This window comes from Rhinolophus sinicus, linkage group LG07, assembly GCF_036562045.2.
Source record: "Rhinolophus sinicus isolate RSC01 linkage group LG07, ASM3656204v1, whole genome shotgun sequence".
Classification (NCBI taxonomy): Eukaryota; Metazoa; Chordata; class Mammalia; order Chiroptera; family Rhinolophidae; genus Rhinolophus; species Rhinolophus sinicus.
Genome location: NC_133757.1, coordinates 106,755,929 through 106,774,556, shown reverse-complemented (window position 1 = coordinate 106,774,556; position 18,628 = coordinate 106,755,929). Strand labels below are relative to the sequence as shown.

At 38.7% G+C, this 18,628-nt stretch overlaps 1 protein-coding gene and 1 non-coding gene across 9 annotated transcripts in view; one reads left to right on the top strand and one right to left on the bottom strand.

Annotated features, from left to right (window-relative positions):
* Positions 1-18,628, top strand: part of DCLK2 (doublecortin like kinase 2) — a 133,037-nt gene that overhangs the window by 23,953 nt on the left and 90,456 nt on the right. The window lies entirely within an intron of this gene.
* On the bottom strand, positions 1,747-1,853 carry LOC141573013 (U6 spliceosomal RNA). The gene has a single exon (XR_012498597.1). It is a non-coding gene; the product is annotated as a U6 spliceosomal RNA (small nuclear RNA).

Genomic DNA, 18,628 nt, shown 5'->3' with positions numbered 1-18,628 from the left:
TGTTTGGGGGACTATTTAAAGACACGGGAAAAGGTTAAATGAAAAAAGCAACCAAAAAACTCTGTAGTGTGGTTTCAATTTTGTGTTAAGAAAGAAAAGTAGGGGCAGAATTTTTTCAAAAACGAATTCAAAAGGAAACACAATTATAGTGCTCATCAGAAGTCCAGTATTTGCTGTTCTGATTTTTACTACTTCTTCCTCATATCTGTTTAGAAATAGAAACTCAAGCACTGAGAAAGAAAATGAAGACTGACTTCAATAAGATTGTAGAAATTAAAACATTATGAGTTAAATCTTGAAATTTTGGCATGTGGCTATGAAATGTTACAAGTATCACTTTTGTCACTGTTGAGGACTTATAGAACTTAAACATTATTTCCCATGTGCAAAAAAGATATTTTTAAACTTTTAAATAAAATATTTCTTCGGAAAAATTAAAGATTTTATTTTTGATAGACACAAATTTTATTTTTGATATTGTATTTTCAGAGTGCCAGGTAACCTTAAAAGCCATAGTTTTCTTTTTCTTTCTCTCTTTCTTTTTTTTTTTTAGTTTCAGGTGTACAGAACAATGTAATAGTTAAACATTTATCATTTATATCCCTCACACAGTGATAACCCCCCTTCCCCCATCTACTGCCCCTCTGACATCGCATATAGCCATCACATTTCCACTGCCTCTATTCCTAATGCTGTACTCCACTTCTTGTGACATATATATATATGTGTGAGTGTGTGTATATATACACATATAAACTACAAGTTTATATATATAGACTGCAAGTTTATAAATATATATGTATATACATTATTTGCAACAATATGGATGGACCTAGAGAATAATGACATTTATTATTGTTCAGCTTCAACTTCAGGTGTACAGTGCAGTGATCAGGCATCTACATCATCCCTGAGGTGGTCTCCCCAATGAGACAAGTGTCCATCGGATATCCTATAAAGTCTTTACAACATTATTGATTACATTCCCCAAATTGAGTTTCATTTCCCCATAGCAATCTTGTGGTTACCGATTGTGCTTTCTAATCCCCTCACCTTCCCCCTTATCCCCACCCCCCTCCGATGTAGCAACCCTCAGTTTTTCCTCTATGTCTCTGAGACTCTTTCTGATTAATTCATTCATGTATTCTTTTCTTTAGATTCCACATATAAGTGAGATCATATTTGTCTTTCTCTGTGTGACTTACTTTACTTAACATAATGTTCTCTAGGTCCATCCATATTGTTGCAAATGGTAAGATTTCATTCTTCTTTATGGTTACATAATACTCCATTGTGTAAATGTACCACAGTTTCTTAATCCAGTCGTCTACCGATGGGCATTTTGGTTGTTTCCATGTCTTGGCTATTGTGTATAATGCTGCAATAAACATAGAGGTACATCAAGTTTTTTTAATTAGAGTTTGGGATTTCTCTGGATAGATACCTAGGAGTGGAATTGCTGGTTCATAAGGTAGTTCCATTTTCAGATTTTTGAGGTACCTCCATATTGTTTTCCATAGTGGCTGCACCAATCTGCAATCCGACCAACAGTGCACAAGGGTTCCCTTTACTCTACATCCTCGCCAGCACTTGTTGTTTGTTGATTTATTAATGATAGCCATTTTGACTGGGGTGAGGTGGTATTTCATTGTGGTTTTTATTTGCATTTCTCTAATGATTAGTGAGGTTGAGCATTTTTTTTTTATGTCTGTTTGCCATCTGTATGTCCTCTTTAGAAAAATGTTCAAAAATATGGAACGCTTCACGAATTTGCGTGCCATCCTTGTGCAGGGACGATGCTAATCTTTTCTGTATCATTCCAATTTTAGTATATGTGCTGCCAAAGCGAGCAAGCTATAGGTTTCTTGGTGCCAATTCAACATCTGTACTGTATAGGTGGACTTGCTATTTAAAATTTGAAGTCTGTTTTTTGGTTGATATATGTTATAAATATAAAGGGAACATTAAATCTTGCTTTGAAGTAGCATAAGAAATTTGCCTTGTGCTTAAGATTAATGCAAACCTTTAAATGGGCAGTGTTCAGTTCAATTTTATTTTCTAAATTGATTTTTTTTAATGGGTATGTAAAACTATCTGCTCTCTGATAATTCTCAAGAAAAAGATGCCTTTGCTTAGGTAAAGAGGAAGGACTAAGAAAGGAACTAAGATCTGTAAATGAGTTGTCCGTACATAAAATTTTAGGCTGTCTGCCTTAACTTTTATATTCTTTCATGATTATTTCCTACTCAGGTTTGTTGTTTTCATCTTAAATTAGTCTGATCTTCGACACAAGGATAGAGATTAAATAGTTTATAGGCAGTTCATCATGAACAGTCACTGAGTCCATCCTGACAGTTATGTTAGAGTTTTAAAGGGCCCTGGTTATCTTGTATGGGCTTAAACACTCTCCTGATTGAAGAGGAAATGGTGTGGCGTGTGCCAGTAGCATTTATGTTGTTAAACCAATGCCCCTTGAATCCTCTCTTCTGTCAAAATGGATGATCACATCGTCCTAGTCGTATTGACTCCATTTACAAGGTCTGACTTGCTTAATACAGCTAACTCGTGCATTTTATGTCTCTTTGTAAAATCACTTCAAATAAAATCAAACTTTAGGGTTTTGTTCATGTTAACTCTTGGATTTTCTTTAGTGTAGAGCAGTGGTTCTCAACTGGGTAAATGTTTGCCCTTAGGGAACGTGTGGCAGTGTCTGCAGCCGTTTTTTGGATGTCATGACTGGGGACCGAGATTCTACTGACATGTAGTAGGTAGAGGCCAGAGGTACTACTATCCTACAATAAACGCACAGGGCAGACACAACATAATTCTTTGGGGTCCAAAATGTCAGTAGGGCTGAGATTCAGAAATCCTAGTATAAAGTAATTGACATGATTGAAAAGGAAAAGATACTTGTTTGAATATTAACTTTATCAAATAGGCCACATGCTAAACTTTATTTTAGAACTTATCTATTTTCTCATAGCCAGTCTGTCCACTTTTTATCTAATTGAGGCAGGTGTGTTAGAATGCAAAGAGAAGTCTAGGAAATCATGATTTGGTGTTGTGGGGTTTTAAGTGTTTAATACTTATAAGTGATGTCATGATTATCAACTTTAAAAAATACGAACCTTTGTATTTATAGATGGATGACTAGAAAAAAGTCGTCTGTAAGTAGAAGTCATGACTATTATCTTAAATAACTTTTATATCTGCAGTTAATTTCATTGAATTCTTTTATTTTTGTCTTTCTTTTACAAATCAAACCTTGAACTTTTAAGTTAGAGGAATTCTATCGGACAACAAGGTTTACTTTTTAAAATGATCGAAAGTCAGACTGACTTTCTTGTAATAAACTGCAGCAGGAGAGTTCTTTAAAAATATCTTTATTCTGTTAAGGGACTGAAAGGTCCAAATATAGCTTTTGTCCACATGTGTAAAAAATTCTAACTTTTAGCTTTCCCAGAAACAGCAGAGTTTTAACATAAAAGAAACATACTTAGCGGAATTTTGGAACAAGTTGATTCTTGTCATGGGCAGAGGCAAAACAGACTCAGAAATTGCTAGCAGTTGATGCTTTGGGGGTAAAATACTTCCAGACTTTGGGACCACTGCCAGCCTTAGGATGCCCACGTGTAGTGGGTTCTCCTTGGGAATCAAGGGGCGCCTCCATCTTATCAGTCATCTTAGGGTTTATGAAGGTTTCCATGCTCACTTTTAAAATAGTTTATTTCATGGGTAGCATAATAGAAATGTTTATTTTACACCTTTACCTTTTCTGGCATCACAGTTTCTAGTGAAGTCCATTTCTTTGTTATGACCTAGCCGTTCTTATTTAAAGTAATCTTTCTCAAAAACTGCTGTGTAGAAGTCAGATGGTTCAGATCTGTTCATAAATATTGTCTACAATTCATTTAATCCTGATGTAAGTTTTCCTTGAAGTAGATGAGGACAGAGTTTGGTTTTAATTCTCACATTGCTCCCAATACATGCATTTTCTTTTGTAGGTAATAGAAATCCAGACAATTGTGTTTTGTCTTACCAGATACATTCATACCTCTGAGGTGTGGGTAGCCCTGATCGGTCTCAAATAATGGAAAATTATCCTGATCAGGAATCAACAGACTGAAGAGTAGTGGGATTTTTCAGTACAGCAGGAAGTCCAGGTATATAGAAAGGGAAAAAATGTTCATTTGTTCTTTGATCCCTAACCTAAGCAGATTTTTTTAAAAAGCTGGAAGGTGGGGAGGGTTAATCTTTGTTTTTTATTTAATGCACCCCTCTTTTCAGAGTGATCTAAAAAATGGGAAGAAAGAAGGAAGCACTTTGTTGAAGTTTGTGTTTCGCCATTCTGGTATCCATTGTATAAGCAATTTCCCCTGACCCTAAATAATATTTTCTCCCTTTTAGTGGGAAACTGGAAGAAAAACACTAAAATCCTGTTAGTGCTTACTGCAGTTGCAAATTAAGAAAGGAGACATTTAAGAAAAACAATTTTAGCTTGCAAAAAATTATTCAATGTAAAGTGTAGGTGAGATAAAAATGACATCACTGCAAACTTTTTTCTTTCCTTATTTATTCTTTTGATATCTAAGCTGGAGTAATGCATGGAGCATAACAATTGTGTTAATTAACTTCATTTTTGTTACAAATGTATTTTTCAGTAGGTATAATAATTATTAAATATATATTTTGTCACATTTGTATTTTACAATGCTTAGGATAACAGCTAACAGCTTAATTAGCTAACAGACAAAAGCTAATAGCTTCCTATGTCCGGCATGATGAGAGTGCTTTCTGTTAGTCTTCTCCGTGAATATTCACAACAACCTTGAGAGTTAGATATTATAATTCCTATTTTACATTGGGGAAATTAAAACAAAAATAAATCAAGTAACCTATTAAAAATCCTACAGCTGGAGATGGACCTGGATCCACACCCAGGACACGCGATTCTCAACCTGCCCTTTTCACAGCTGTGCTGGGAGCCCTCTGTGGACAGGCTCAATAAAGGTCATCAGTGACAATGATGAGGGACAGGAAATAGGACTAATAAACTAATCAGGTTATTTCAAAACAAATTTGTAAGGTTTTAGAGTGATGCAGTTTTACCTGGGATTGATCTAAATCTGTTAAATAGGTTGTATGGTCAAACTGTTCTTTAAGATCTGAAAAATGAAAACATAGGTTAGGGAGTGATTATATGCTTGACAGAAAGATGACTCTTAGAATTATTTTTATAGATTTAATTTTTTTAAATGAAAGAATATGACATTACAGAAAGTTTAGAAAATACAGGAAAAAAATGCACAATTCTATTTTCACACTGTTTTTATAATTGAGTATTCCATCCATATTTTCATAGGCACGTTTTTGATATTTTTTTTTTGTTTTTTGTTTTTTAAGAGAAAACTACCCTAGTAAAATCAGTACATTTCTACTGGAAAACTCAAATAATTCAGAGAAATACAAAGAGTGAAAGTGTTGTTTTCACATCTGCTTCTTTTCTAACCTCATTCTTTTCTAACCTCATTCTACTTCTTAAAGGGAAGCACTAATAACAGTTTTGTAAATGCAATTTAAATACATATGTACATATAGTTCTCATATAATGTGGTTTAAATGTATAATTCTGTAGCTTTTTTTTTTTACTTATTAATTGTATTCTCCCAAGTTGCATAATCTTTATATTTCATACTTAAGTGACTGAATAATATTCCGTTGGCTAGATAGATCATGATTTATTTAACTGATTGCTGGACATTTGGGTTGTTTCCAGTTTTCCATTCTTTTATTCTCTAGTCATCTTGCCTATAGATTTTAACTTGCTTTGAATCATTTCCTTTCCTTGGGATGGATTCCTAGCGGTCGAATATTAGTAGAGACTTAGTATATCTCTCAAGCCTCAAAATACTTATCAAAACTGTAGACAAAAGTTTATCCTAGTTGGCACCACCAATGGCATGAACCCCACATTTCTGTAGCTGGGAGAGACTCAGGAAAGGATTAGATATGACAGCCAGGCATAAGGTACATAGTTAATTTGTTGCATGGAAAAATGCACATTCTGTGAAACAAGCCCACCTGCATTCCTCTTACCAAGTCTACCTTTGCTACTTTCTGTTCTAGAAAATAGCTTAATGAGAAAAGCCAGTTGACCTGTGTAGTGCTGACCGAGTAATCTTGAAAAATGTTAAGCTTAGTAGGGAAAACAAAAAGAAAACTTTTCTTTTTTTTTTTTTTTTTTTTTTTAGCAAATTGCCTACATTATGAAACTATGTGGCCTTAATCTTGAACTAAAAAAACCTATCGTTTTACGTAATGTTTGTTTTATAACCTTTGTAGATGCCCAAAATCCCACGAGTATATTTCTGGAATTAAAATAACTTTTGCTTTGTGATATTTTGACTCAGAATTGAGTCAAGATTGCTTGAAATCTCGTATGAGATGCTTTGTAAAGCTAATTGGTGGGTTTTGGTGGGTCATAGCTAATTCCTGGATTTGTTTTATTGTTTTTGTAAAATATTACAAATGTCTGCTAATCACAATTTCTACCAATATTTGTAATAGTATTACTTTCCAACTTTTATTGGGTTGCATGAAAGGGTCATTTATTCATTATGACTTATGGTAAAAACAAGGATTGGTGCAAAGTCAGTATAGTATTTTGGAATGTATGACTGATACAGGACATGATTTAGTCCAGCTTGCTAATTTTATAGGTGAAAAATCTTTGGGAACTTATAAAAGCTTTTGAGAACCTGTTGAAATCTGTGCTGCTTCTTCTCTTCCAAGGAAAGGGTAAAGCTTGACTCGAGATGTTGTGTATGATTGGTTTGTTTGCAGAGGATAGTGTAAATTTACAAAACTGTGTTTTGGCACGTTGCTCTGTTCCCTTTAGTTGGCGGGAAGCATTTTTTTCAGCCTTACAGTCATTGATTTTTCTAGAGAGCAAAAGCTAAGCTTAACCATGGTCATTGTCATTCTTACGGTGATGCCCATAGAAAAGAATTAACTGAATCTAAACTAAGAATTGCTTTGCGGAGAGCAATAGTGCTTAGTCTGTATTTGCTTTTTCAGTAAGCTTGTGCAATTTTCCAGATTTAAAAATTAATCTCTTTCAGGCTTTTTTTTGTTTTGTTTTGTTTTTTAAGTAAGGAAAATCACCACACTTCAAAAGGTGAGACAAGCTTTCATGAATATTCTCTCGGTATATTTTGAGAAAATTTTAATTGTAGTGGGATGCAGCTGCTGGACTCCCAGCACAAAGTGTTGGGAAGCTCCGTAGTCATTAGAGGTTTGCTTGCACAGAAGTTTAATTCTCTGAGCCTAGAGACCGTTAGAAATGAAGCACCACTTACCCAAAAGGAGCGTTCTGTTTTTCCTTATGTATTTCAGGCTCTTCCTAAGACTTGAAATAGTAGAAGTTTTATTTAAATCTTTCTTTCTTTCTTTCTTTCTTTCTTTCTTTCTTTCTTTCTTTCTTTCTTTCTTTCTTTCTTTCTTTCTTTCGTGGGGGGTGGGTAATGGTTTGTGGCAAGCTTCTCTAAATTTGAGCATAAAGACATTTGATTATATTTGAAAATACTGTTCTTTGCCCAAATGCTAAGTCATTAAAATGCCATTTTAAGTATGATTTGTGGAAGATATTTAAATACTTGTGCATTGGTATTTATTAAAACTGACATTAGTTACATGGTTATGTTTCTGAAGGATTAAGTTTATTAAATACCTAGTCTTTAGTATCACTTAGGTTATACATTTTTAGTGGTTAAATATTATGGCTGACACATGCCATTGCAAACATGCAAATTAAAAAGACAGTTTTTCATTTTATAAAAGGCATTGTGTAAATGGAAACTTGTGAAAGCCCAGTTAGGTAATTGAATCCAAATTTTAACATTTTACCTGTCTTTTCATTTAATCTAGTAGTCCAGATTTTTACATGTAGATAAAAGATAAAAGTTTGGAACTTTTTTAGACGTTTTAAAAGTGATTTTCACTTCCAGGGCATTCCTGCCCCAGGCAGCACCAGTCAGTGTCTTAATCAGTTTTTGAGCTTTTAGGAGTTAAAAGGGTTGTGGTCAGTGTGATTTGTGCCCTAAGGAACTGATTATACTGGAATCAGAAAATACCACTTGAAGTTCGATTTCAATATACTCGTTTCTCATGACACACAATAGTATTTTAATGTTGAATGAGGCAAGGTTCATGCTTATGCCACGAGGAATGTCATGAAAGATTTTTAATGATGGGAAAGTGCATCATTCGTGCCCGCTCTTGTGGCAGACTGTTGACACACATTGTCATTTGTTCTCATGATCACCCTAAGGTAGGTGTGTGGCAGTCTCTTTATACAAGGACGGTTCCAGAGCACACAGAAGAGCTTTGGTCCTTGGGGTTCAGTTAGACACCCTGGATATGCCTGTGCCCTGGGATCCCACAGGCTGCCTTTGCCTCATTTTAAAGTTGAGTCTCAGAGCTAGTTTTCAAGATTCAAAGGAAAATCAATTTCACTGCTTTATAATTATTCATAATTGTTTTCCAGAACCTATTATATAGCATGATTATTTACTTTAGTCTTTGGGCTTGGCTCTGGATAGCTTTCTTTCCTGTTCCCAAAACTTACATCCACCCTCAAATGATGAAGAGTTTGTTATTTTATTCCGTGGGTTATAATGCCTTACCATCATTTATGTTGTGGTTCAGCATGCCTAGATTTGGTCAGTAGAATCTATTTTAAGTTGGCTCCTGTGTCTTTTGACATATTTAAGGATACCTAGGGGCATAAGGGTAGTAGGGAACCATGTCAGGTTCATAATTAGACCTTGTGGAAACGAAAATACAGCAGCGGTTCTGTACCCCAACTGCTCTAGACACACAGGGCTCAGGTGTCTTCTAAAGCTGCACGTTCTGTCCCCGTGTGTCTACAGACATGTGATTTTTACTCACTGCACATGACTCCTGGTTTCTGTGCACAGCTCTTTGTCTCTCTTAGCATGTTTGTCATTAAATGCCTAGAAACTAGTGCCTAGGGTATGTCTGATTGAGTTGTTGAGTTGTTGTTCAACGGAAGAGCAACATCCTAGGCCATTAGCCTCCCTATTCTTGATGTATAATGGCTGCTTTTAGGGAAACATTCATGATTTGTATTGAGGACTTACTGTGGTTTGAGTCATACGACCTTGTAACCTACGTGCAATGAATTTGGCTCATAAGGGGCTTTGAGTCTTGAGAGCATCTAGGGATTCAGTGACTATCTGATTCAGGGGTTCTTGATTGGAAGTAATTTTGCCCCTGTGGGGACACTTGCCGGTGGGGTAGCGCATGCTATTGGCATGTAATGGGTAGAGGCTAGGGCTGCTACTAAATTGTCTTAACAGTGCCAGGATAGCCCTCTACAAGAGAATTACCTGGTCCTAAACATCACTGGTGCTGACATTGAGGCACCATGGCCTGATTTAATGGATATAAAGAGGACCGATATGGAGGTATTGAAGGAAATGCCAGTGGTTTTGGAATGACCAGCGTGAAGGATGTCGGTATGTATATAGGGTCGAGTGTAGACTTTTAAAATTAAAAAGTTAGGCAAGGGCAAGATTGTGCACAGCATACATTGCGTTTTCAAGGGATAGAAACCTCATCCATCAGGCTTTAGGTTGCCACTGAAAAATTGTGAGAGGATCAGATTTGCATTTTAGGAAATTTACCCTGGAGGCTGTGAAATGAGTTCACAAAGATAATCAGTCCTAAAGGATTGAATGTCCCCGAGTGTGGGAAACTGTTTCAGATAGTATTATTTCAGAGTAATAATGCGTTTTACAGTTTCCTAAATGCTTATGGGAGGAGGTTCCTAAAGTCTATTCCAGATAGGAAACACACATTCCTAGAGAAATTTAAGTGGGTTCAGAGGGTAAAGATTTGGTTTTAGCAGGAAATGAGAAAGCTAGAATGGGTCAGGGTGGTGGAGTCTAAGTTTATAGACAGAAAGTATTATTTTGTTGGAGACTATACCAAATCTTCATAGTGACTGGAAAGAACTGGTACTTTATTTTCAATTTTAATGTTAAAAAAGAGTTCATTTTCCCTGTGTTTTTTACATTGCTAAACTATTGGAGATGACTGCGGCAGGATGGATATCAGGATTGTTCCTCAGAAATAATGCTGAATGGAGTGTAGGCAAACACTGCCTTTTCTGATGTGCTCCTGGAATTGTGAATGCCTTTCCCCCTCCTTTCACTGCACCTACCTGATAACTAAGACACTGGAATACAAAGGTGCTTCTTGGTATCAAAAGAAAATAACTTTTCCTTAAAATTATTAGAGTGGCATAGGAAATAAATGGGCCAGTCTTCATGCATCAGTCATCATACAATCTATTGGAATACTTTAAAAATTTTGGTAGCTTTAAAAATGTACATGCTCTTATGCTTTGGAATAAGATGTGTTATCAGAAGCATATTCAAAGTAATGTATGGAAGATCTATCCCTGCTTTATTTTAAAAATCAATAATGATTTGGCTTTTGATGCAGCTGTATTTGCAGTTTTCATGCTGATGTAGTTTGGCTAATTTGGTGACCTGTACAATATTGTATTGTTTATATTGTATAATAGTTCCTGGTCTATGGCTTCCCCAAACTATACTTTGAAGAATTTAGGCATTCCTATAGGGAAATGAGAGAGTAGGATTAAGTCCACGGATTTTTTTGCCTAGAAGTTTTTTATAGGTATATGGATATAGACGTATCGATATATATGTACATTACACACATATATGTATACGTATACGTATAAAATTTCCTTGACAGGCACACATCCAGCCACCAGTGTACTTAATGAATGTAGAATCTAAAGCAAAGCAGCGGGACTCAGAAGTACTTAGCATGCATTCTCTGAGAGTCTCTGACTGCCGGCTCATTCAGAATGCCCAGGTGAGGTTCCTGCTCTTGGGGCACTTATACTCTATTTGGCAAGCAAATCTAAAACACATGACCTAGTGAGACAATGACAAAGGACTAATGGATATTGCTGTTCAGCTAAAGGACAGCAGTGTGAGCCAGTGGAGTTGGGAAGAGTTCATGAAGAAGTAAGAAACAGAATGCAAGCTGGGCTACCGCTGGGGAGACTGCGTTAGAGAGACCGTTCCCACCCACCTCCGCCCTCCCAATGCCACGCGCAGTAGCGGCAGCAGCAGGGGGAAAGCAGGAATGAAAATGAATGGCAGGGCCATGGCGGCGAATAAGAATGATATCAGGACCTAGTAGAAAAAACGAGTTTGGAGAAATGTGGAGGGGGAGTAGACTTAAGTTGGAACAGAGGGCTGTGGAGAGGGAGTGTCAGCTCTGCGTGTAGCGCGATGTAACACAACTGTGCTTCGGGGTCAGTCTGTCACTGGACTGATGCTGACATGGGAGGAGGAGGACTGCACAGCCAATCAGGAGGCCCTCTCAGCAGCCCAGGTGTGGTCCTGAGGAGTCGGGCAGTAGCCGGACAGAGGCAATACACGTGCAGCAGAGAATCCGCACGGTGCAAGATCTATGACGTGGGCCCCTGGGAAAACTGGAGGGTGCTAAGAGCACCCTCGGGATTTGAAACACGGGATTAGAAAAGAGCTGCTCCTGTGCCTTGTATACAATTACCAAGCCACACAACTGGCTACAAATCCTACCACAGACATGCCTTCAAGTCCCTCAAGTTCCTAAGGAACCACTAAACGTTAAACAAGCGGAAACGTCAAGGAGTGAAAGTGTGGCCTCTACTCTAAAGTGATTGCTTAATATTAAAGTGGCGTGGCCGTTCTGACGTCATGATGTTTGCGGTAGAAAAAAAGCCTAAGCCTAATCCATTTTCATCTAGGAATAAATTTGTTTTTAAAAATACCCACTTCACTTTAATGTTGTCCTAATGAGGTAGAAATAACATTTTGTTGATTTACATGTCACAAATTGATTGCTTGTGTTGGAGGGTGTGTTTTTTTCCGCGGGTGGGGGGAGATGATTTTGTGTGGAGAAAAACTATTGTTTTTACCTAACTAAAATTTAAACCTAGTGTATGTACCAAATACGCTTATTTTGCCGTTAGGCTGATGTGACCCCAGAAAATGTAACAAAGAACTACATTGTGACTGGAGCAACTTTTGCAGAAATGTGTAAGAACCTGTTAGACTGTCCCGTGAGAAAATAGCTGAGGTCCCTTCTTGATATTTACGTGGGTCCTTCATCTGAACCTATGCCTGTCCTCGGTGACCACAGGGGCTAACTAGGTCCTGGAGTCCCTGTTCCTTGTGAGAAGACTTTTTTACTAGAGGTAGAACTGCTGTAGGAGGCCTGGGAAGACATTCCCAGATGCTGGAGCCCCCATGCTGCACCGTGGCAGGCCCCTCTGTTCCTTCTCTCGCTGACATGTGCTTACCCCTCCCACCTGAGCTGAGATGAGCTTCCTTTCCCTGCCCACCGAGTAGCAGTTTTAGGAGTCCTGTGGGCAGGACCAGCTACATAATTTGTGGGGCCCAGTGCAAAATGACAATGCAGCCTCCTTATTCAAAAATTATGAAGAATGTCAAGACAGCAGCATCAGAACATTAGAACAAGCATGGACCCCTGTGCAGCTGCCCAGGTCGCACACCCTGTATGTGGGAAAAGCTGCGGAGTCCTTGACCTCTCTCACAGTCTCGTGAAGCAGGGATGGGCTACCTTGCCTTCCGCGTAGGTGGAAGAAAGGGCAGTGGGACTGGCTGTGGCTTCCACCTTCTGTTCACACACCCTGCCCTGGATCCAGCATTACAGGAGCGGCAGCTCCATCCATTCCCGCTGCCCTCAGGCTGCTTTTAATAGGAGCATTGTTCCTAGAGGATTGCTTGACTTCTGACATTCAAGTGCTAGATCTATGCTACAAAATCAAGGAGAAAATTCAAGACTGAGTGGGAAATGAGAGCTGTGAATCAAAGCATGATTCACAGGGAATGAACCTTGTGTAGAGAGCAGCTTTAGGGGAGTAGAGGGTTTGTTTTAAGGAACAATTGAAAGACGGGAGAGCTTTCACTGCCAGGGATGGTACAGTTCAGTCTCACTATTCATCGGAGGTAAGGTCTGTCAAGTTGCTGCAAACACTGAATTAGCAAATACTGATTTGTTGCTCCTAGGGGAAAGACAGGGCTAGCTTCCTTTGAAGTGTGGTCACACTTTCATCAGCCGGTCCATGTATAATCTTGTTTTCTATGTGTTTCTGTTTAAAGACACCTTACTTCATATAGAGTGTTGATTCATTTACATCGAACTTACAGCCAACAGCACCGGAACTCATGCCTGAAGGGCGTGTATGTAACACATGTGTTTTCTCAACCTCCTTGACCTTAGGAACACTGGACAGCACTTCAGCACTATGCTTGGGGACAATGTAAAGCAGAGAACAAGCAAAAAGCACAAAAATGCAAAAAATGTGACACTGAATGCACCACAGGCGTATGAGAGCTAAGCCAAGACAGCAGGGCATCGCTTTGCTTAATGTGAGCTGGGAATGTGTTCATTGGGCAGCTCAAAGTTTTCACCACTGTGCACATGTCAGCAAATGACCACAAAAGGGCCATGGGTATCGATTTGGGGTCTGAAAATAGATTTTAGCAAGTTGGCAAATTTGCAAATATAGAATCTGCAGATGAGGATGGAATGTACTTTGAGTATCAGCTATTATGTCTTTGTGAGCAGGTCTGTAATGCAAAACCGTCTATCAACATGGCAAAAAGAGTCTACTGTTTGTTTTAAAAGGGATTATACAGTGGGATGTGATACATTCGTGTGTATGATAAACCAAGGACTTTTTTTTTTTTAATTTGGGAAAACTGATTCCGAGGATGGAAAATTTTATTCTGTGTCAGACTGTCCAAATTAAACCTGAAATGCATCTATTTCTCTCTGATAAGCAAGTGTGAAGAAGGTATGGTGGGTTTGATAACCAACTGTGCTAATAACAATCATTAAATGTCAGCTAATTACAATGTTTAAAAATAAAATGTCCAACTAATAATGGGTTACATTAGTTTCAGTTTGAGTCATCGTGTGTAAACAAGGGTTGTAACAAAGTGAGAGATGACAAGAGTTCAGATAGGAATAGAGCATAAGGGCTTTGCGTGACTTTAAAAGAAACTGAGATGGCTTGAAACATTGTCCAGTCTCTAATTATTTCATGATTAAAGGAATTAACTTTAGAAAGCAGAACTCAGTGGGTATTTGTGATACAATGTTGAAATTTAGGAAATGAGATTACACATTTTGAAAGTATTCTCTTCTGAATGTCACTTTTGTGTTCCAAATATTTTGAGAAGTTCCCATGGTAGGAACTATGGTGTGAAATAAACAAATTTGATAAGGCTCTGCTTGCTCTGTTGACAAGATAACTGAACATGGCTTGAAGAAAATTTCAGTCACTCATAAGAAGCAGTTTGTTTTCTATTTGTGTGAGTGTGTGTACTGAGGGCTCTTATGTCAATGTTTTTTTGTCATTTGGGTCTCACTAAGTTGCCTATCACCTGTGAAACAATTCTATACAGTGATGACACAGTACCTAAGTGCCTAGGTAGCATCTATAATTGCTTTGTTGCTGCAAAGGTTTTAAACTATTTAAGGTTTTTTTTTTGTTTTTTAATTCCTGCCTTCTAAAAATCCATCCTGTTTTCTGCAGCCTGGTGCTATTGGACTACAGTTTTGGTTTGTAGTTGTTCTTCACAGCAGTTCCCTAAAATCATGAGTTCTTTTCTCCTTGCAGCCTCCCATTTTACTAAGGAGATTAGGTTAGCAACTGCCTCACTTTCCCTTTTGGTATTGTTTTGCTCTTTAAATGAATACATTTTTCTAACCAACTCTTTACTAACTTGCCTAAACCAGATGATCATGTTATACTCTTCACTAGAAGGAAATCCCAATTTGATTCGTTTTCTAGTGAAATGGATGCTTAGAATGCTTAAACAATTTTTGGACTAAATTTTAAAAGATTGTTTTTCTAAATTATTATTTTTTTCTATTCTTTGGAGAAGTGGCTCCAAAATATCTCAATCAACCTCCCTTTCTTCCTTCCTCCTTCCCTTCCCCTATCTATGAGTTTCAGGTTATATTTCATTCTTGGATAGTCACAGTGCATATTAAATATTAAAGGCTTTGAGATGTCCTGTAGTGAAGAAACCTGTTAGAAAGTTTTCCAAATTATTTGGTTATAGAAGCTTTTCACGCAGAATACCTTATTATTCCCTCGGACTAGTGTTCTGTGAAACGCTACTCTAAAGACAAACAAGCGCTTAAATGTCATTACTCAAATATAGTGAGTACCTACTATGTGCGAAGAACTGAGCTAAATGCAAGGCATACAATTGTTAAGTCTTATCACTGTCCTCTAGAGGACAGCAGTGAAGGATGATTGAAACACAATGTGATAACTATCTGATAGAGCGAGTACAAGGTACTGCTGTGAAAGATTGTAAGACAGGCACCTAACCCATGCTTGGCAGGGAAAATTACACGAAGGAAGCAGAAGAATTTATTCATGCATTTTGCAAAGATGAGTGTTTTCTAGAATGGAGAATACAACCGTGAACAAGACAAGGTCTCTGCTGTCATGAAGGTGAAATTCCACTGTGGGAACACAGATAATAAGCAAGTAAATAATTCAGCATTTCTGGTAGTGAAAAGTGCTGTGAAGAAAATGCGAAAGGTTTGAAATAGCTGCTGGGGAAGTGGAGGAGCACGCTAGGTAAGGAAGCAGCTTGGAGGGGAGGCGAGGTGGAGACATAGCCTTTGGGTTTTCTCCAGTCACACTCATTGACTCAGGTAATGTCCAAATAAGGTAGAGAGTGGGTCAAGAATTTGGGGTTTTCTCAGTTGTGGGCACTGAGAAGACAGTCTGGTCATAGAGTTCTGAGCCCTTCCCGTAGTGGGCCATGGAGGTTGAGCTGGATGGAGAAGGAGGCCAGTCTAGGGGCGTCTTTCAGAATGAGGAGGGAAGGAGTGTGGTTCAGGGACTAAAATTCCCGAGAATGGTGAACAGGTGTAATAGGATCGAGAGAGAACAGGAAGTTTGTGATCATGGGGCATATTTTAAGGATTCAAAAGTGGGGTCCCCTGAATGATAAAATCCAGAAGGTGGCCATGGGCTACCCTGGCCCCGAGGGGCTGGCCACACTGGAGCTGAGGAGGTTGGCCTGACCATCACCGTGGTCTTGATATCACCCAAGATAATAGAAATACTTGGGTAGAAAGGCCAGCAACCAAGTGCTAAAGCCATAGAGGAAAGCGGGGGTTGTCAGAATTGATAAATACAAATGTTATAATTAGATGGTTTGAGACTCCAAGGAATAAGGTATTTCTTTTAAATAAAGCTCTCGGGGATGTGGTTGGAAACATGCCTGTGAACGTGTGGCAGGTACTTACTTCTCACCCTAACTCTGAGGAAATGGGGTGCGGGAGACGCAGGAGCTTCCCAGTACCGGGAATGAGGTTTCACAGATCAACCTGGGTTCTAAAGAGGCTGTGACTTTCGCATGTAGTTAGCAACTGGCAGATACCAAACTTCAAATCTCCTGGCTAGTACTTCAATCAGTGCTGTTAGTACTATATCTACGGTGTGAAATTGTGTGCATAATGGACCAAGCTTCTGGATTTTTATACATACAGTTTTTGAATTTTGGACACCCAGTATTTGAAAAATTGTCTTACGCACTAAATGATTGTTCCCAGATTTCTATCTGTGATCACGTTTCCCTGCCCACCCCCACTTACTTCCCATACCCCTGCAGTGTTTCTTCTATTCCCTTCCACCCGCCTTGGTCCTGACAGTGGCTAGACTTTTCACTGGAAACCCAAGCTTGCACCTCATCCCTGGAGACCTTTGAGAGGTCATTGCTTCAAATACATTTTCCATGGAGCCTTTGTGAGAACTACTGGTGCTGGAATGGCTTACTTGAGAGATTAAGAAGGAGAATTTTACAGTTGAACAGACCTGAATTTGATTCCTGGATCCACCATTTATTAACAGTGTGACCTTTGTCAAAGTACTTATTCCTCATTGTTCTCTTTTTCAAATGTGAAAGAAGTAAGATTTATGCTAAAGCGCTTAGCACAGAGCCTAACACATGGTACTTGACTGATAAATTGTAGTGGTTCTCATTAGCATCTACAGAGGTCCTGGGAACCATCACTGCAAAAAGCACCTGGTGACTGGGGGGTGGCAGGAAGGAGGGTTTGAAATCTGTTGTCCCAACAGGGGTAGACTTACTTTTCTTGACATTCTTCACTGTGAACTTGACATGCCTTACATCCCAGTTGCCCATGGACTTTGAAGCCCTGCCGAAAAGTGAAAATGAGGCAAACTCTGGACTATGACTAGGCTGGACTTTCATCTTTTGGGACTGTCAGTCAGGGGTTCTCAACCATGACTACACGTCAAAATCACCTATGGAACTTAAGAAAAAAAAAAAAAAAAAGATTTATAGGTCTCGTGCCCCGGGAGATTCTCATTCATAGGACAGGTATAGGGCCTGTACAAGTAATTTACACACACACACACACACACACACACACGTATACAACGTAGTGGCGTTAGAAGGTAGGACTAATAATAAAAACTTTCCAAAGTTGTCAGGATTAAGTAAGGTATTAGTGAAATTGCCCAGCACCTAGCTGCAATTCAAAAGTTGCAGCAGTTATCTCTGTTTGCATAAGTCACCCCAAACTCAGTGGCATTCGTAAGTAGCCATTTGTTTTTCATTCTTTAAATGTCGGCTGCAGCACCTCTCCGGATCCCAGCTGAGCTCCAGGAAGGCAGTGGGGTGGGGCTGGCGGGGCCAAGTTAGCTGGGAGCTTTCCTCTACAGGCCTCTTGTCCACCTCCCACCAGCAGAGTAGCCCAGGCCTTCTTACACTACAGCAGGTCCTCGAATAATGTCTTATCATTCAATTTCATTTTATTATAATGTTGATGAGGAAAAAGAAATCAATTCCCAGCTGGGGCCACTGTCAGTGTGGAGTTTGCACATTCTCCCCACGTCTGTGTGGGTTTTCTCCACATACTCTGGTTTCCTCCCACATCCCAGAGATGTTAAATGAATTGGTGTGTCTAAAGTGTCCCATCTGAGTGAGTATGAGTGTATGCATGAGTGCTCCCTGAGATGGAAGGGTGTCCTGTCCAGGGTGGGGTCCCTCCCTGCCCCCTGAGCTGCTGAGAGAGGCTGCGACCACCCGTGGCCCCAACCAGAATAAGCGACTTAGAAAATCATTCTTACTTGTTTTTATTGATCTTCCTTAAATGTATGTATTGCTTACATTTATTTCAATGTTTAAATTAGAAGTTTTGGGTGGTCTTTATTTAGAAGTTTGGAGATGTTTCTGGGACCAGAACTATGTGTAGGAACTTTACTCTTGCTTATATCAATTAGCCTATGATAAAATTGGTTTTGTTATATATATCATTTCACTTAAAGTCATAGTTTCCGAGAACCTATCGACGATGTGACGTGAGGACTTGACTGTATATCAAAGCACAGGGAGCAAATGGAAATACATGTATCCTCTTGAAACCTAGACTCGAAGTATTACTTCTGCCTCATGCTATTGGCCAAAGTGAATGATGGCCAAGCTTGAGTGTCAAG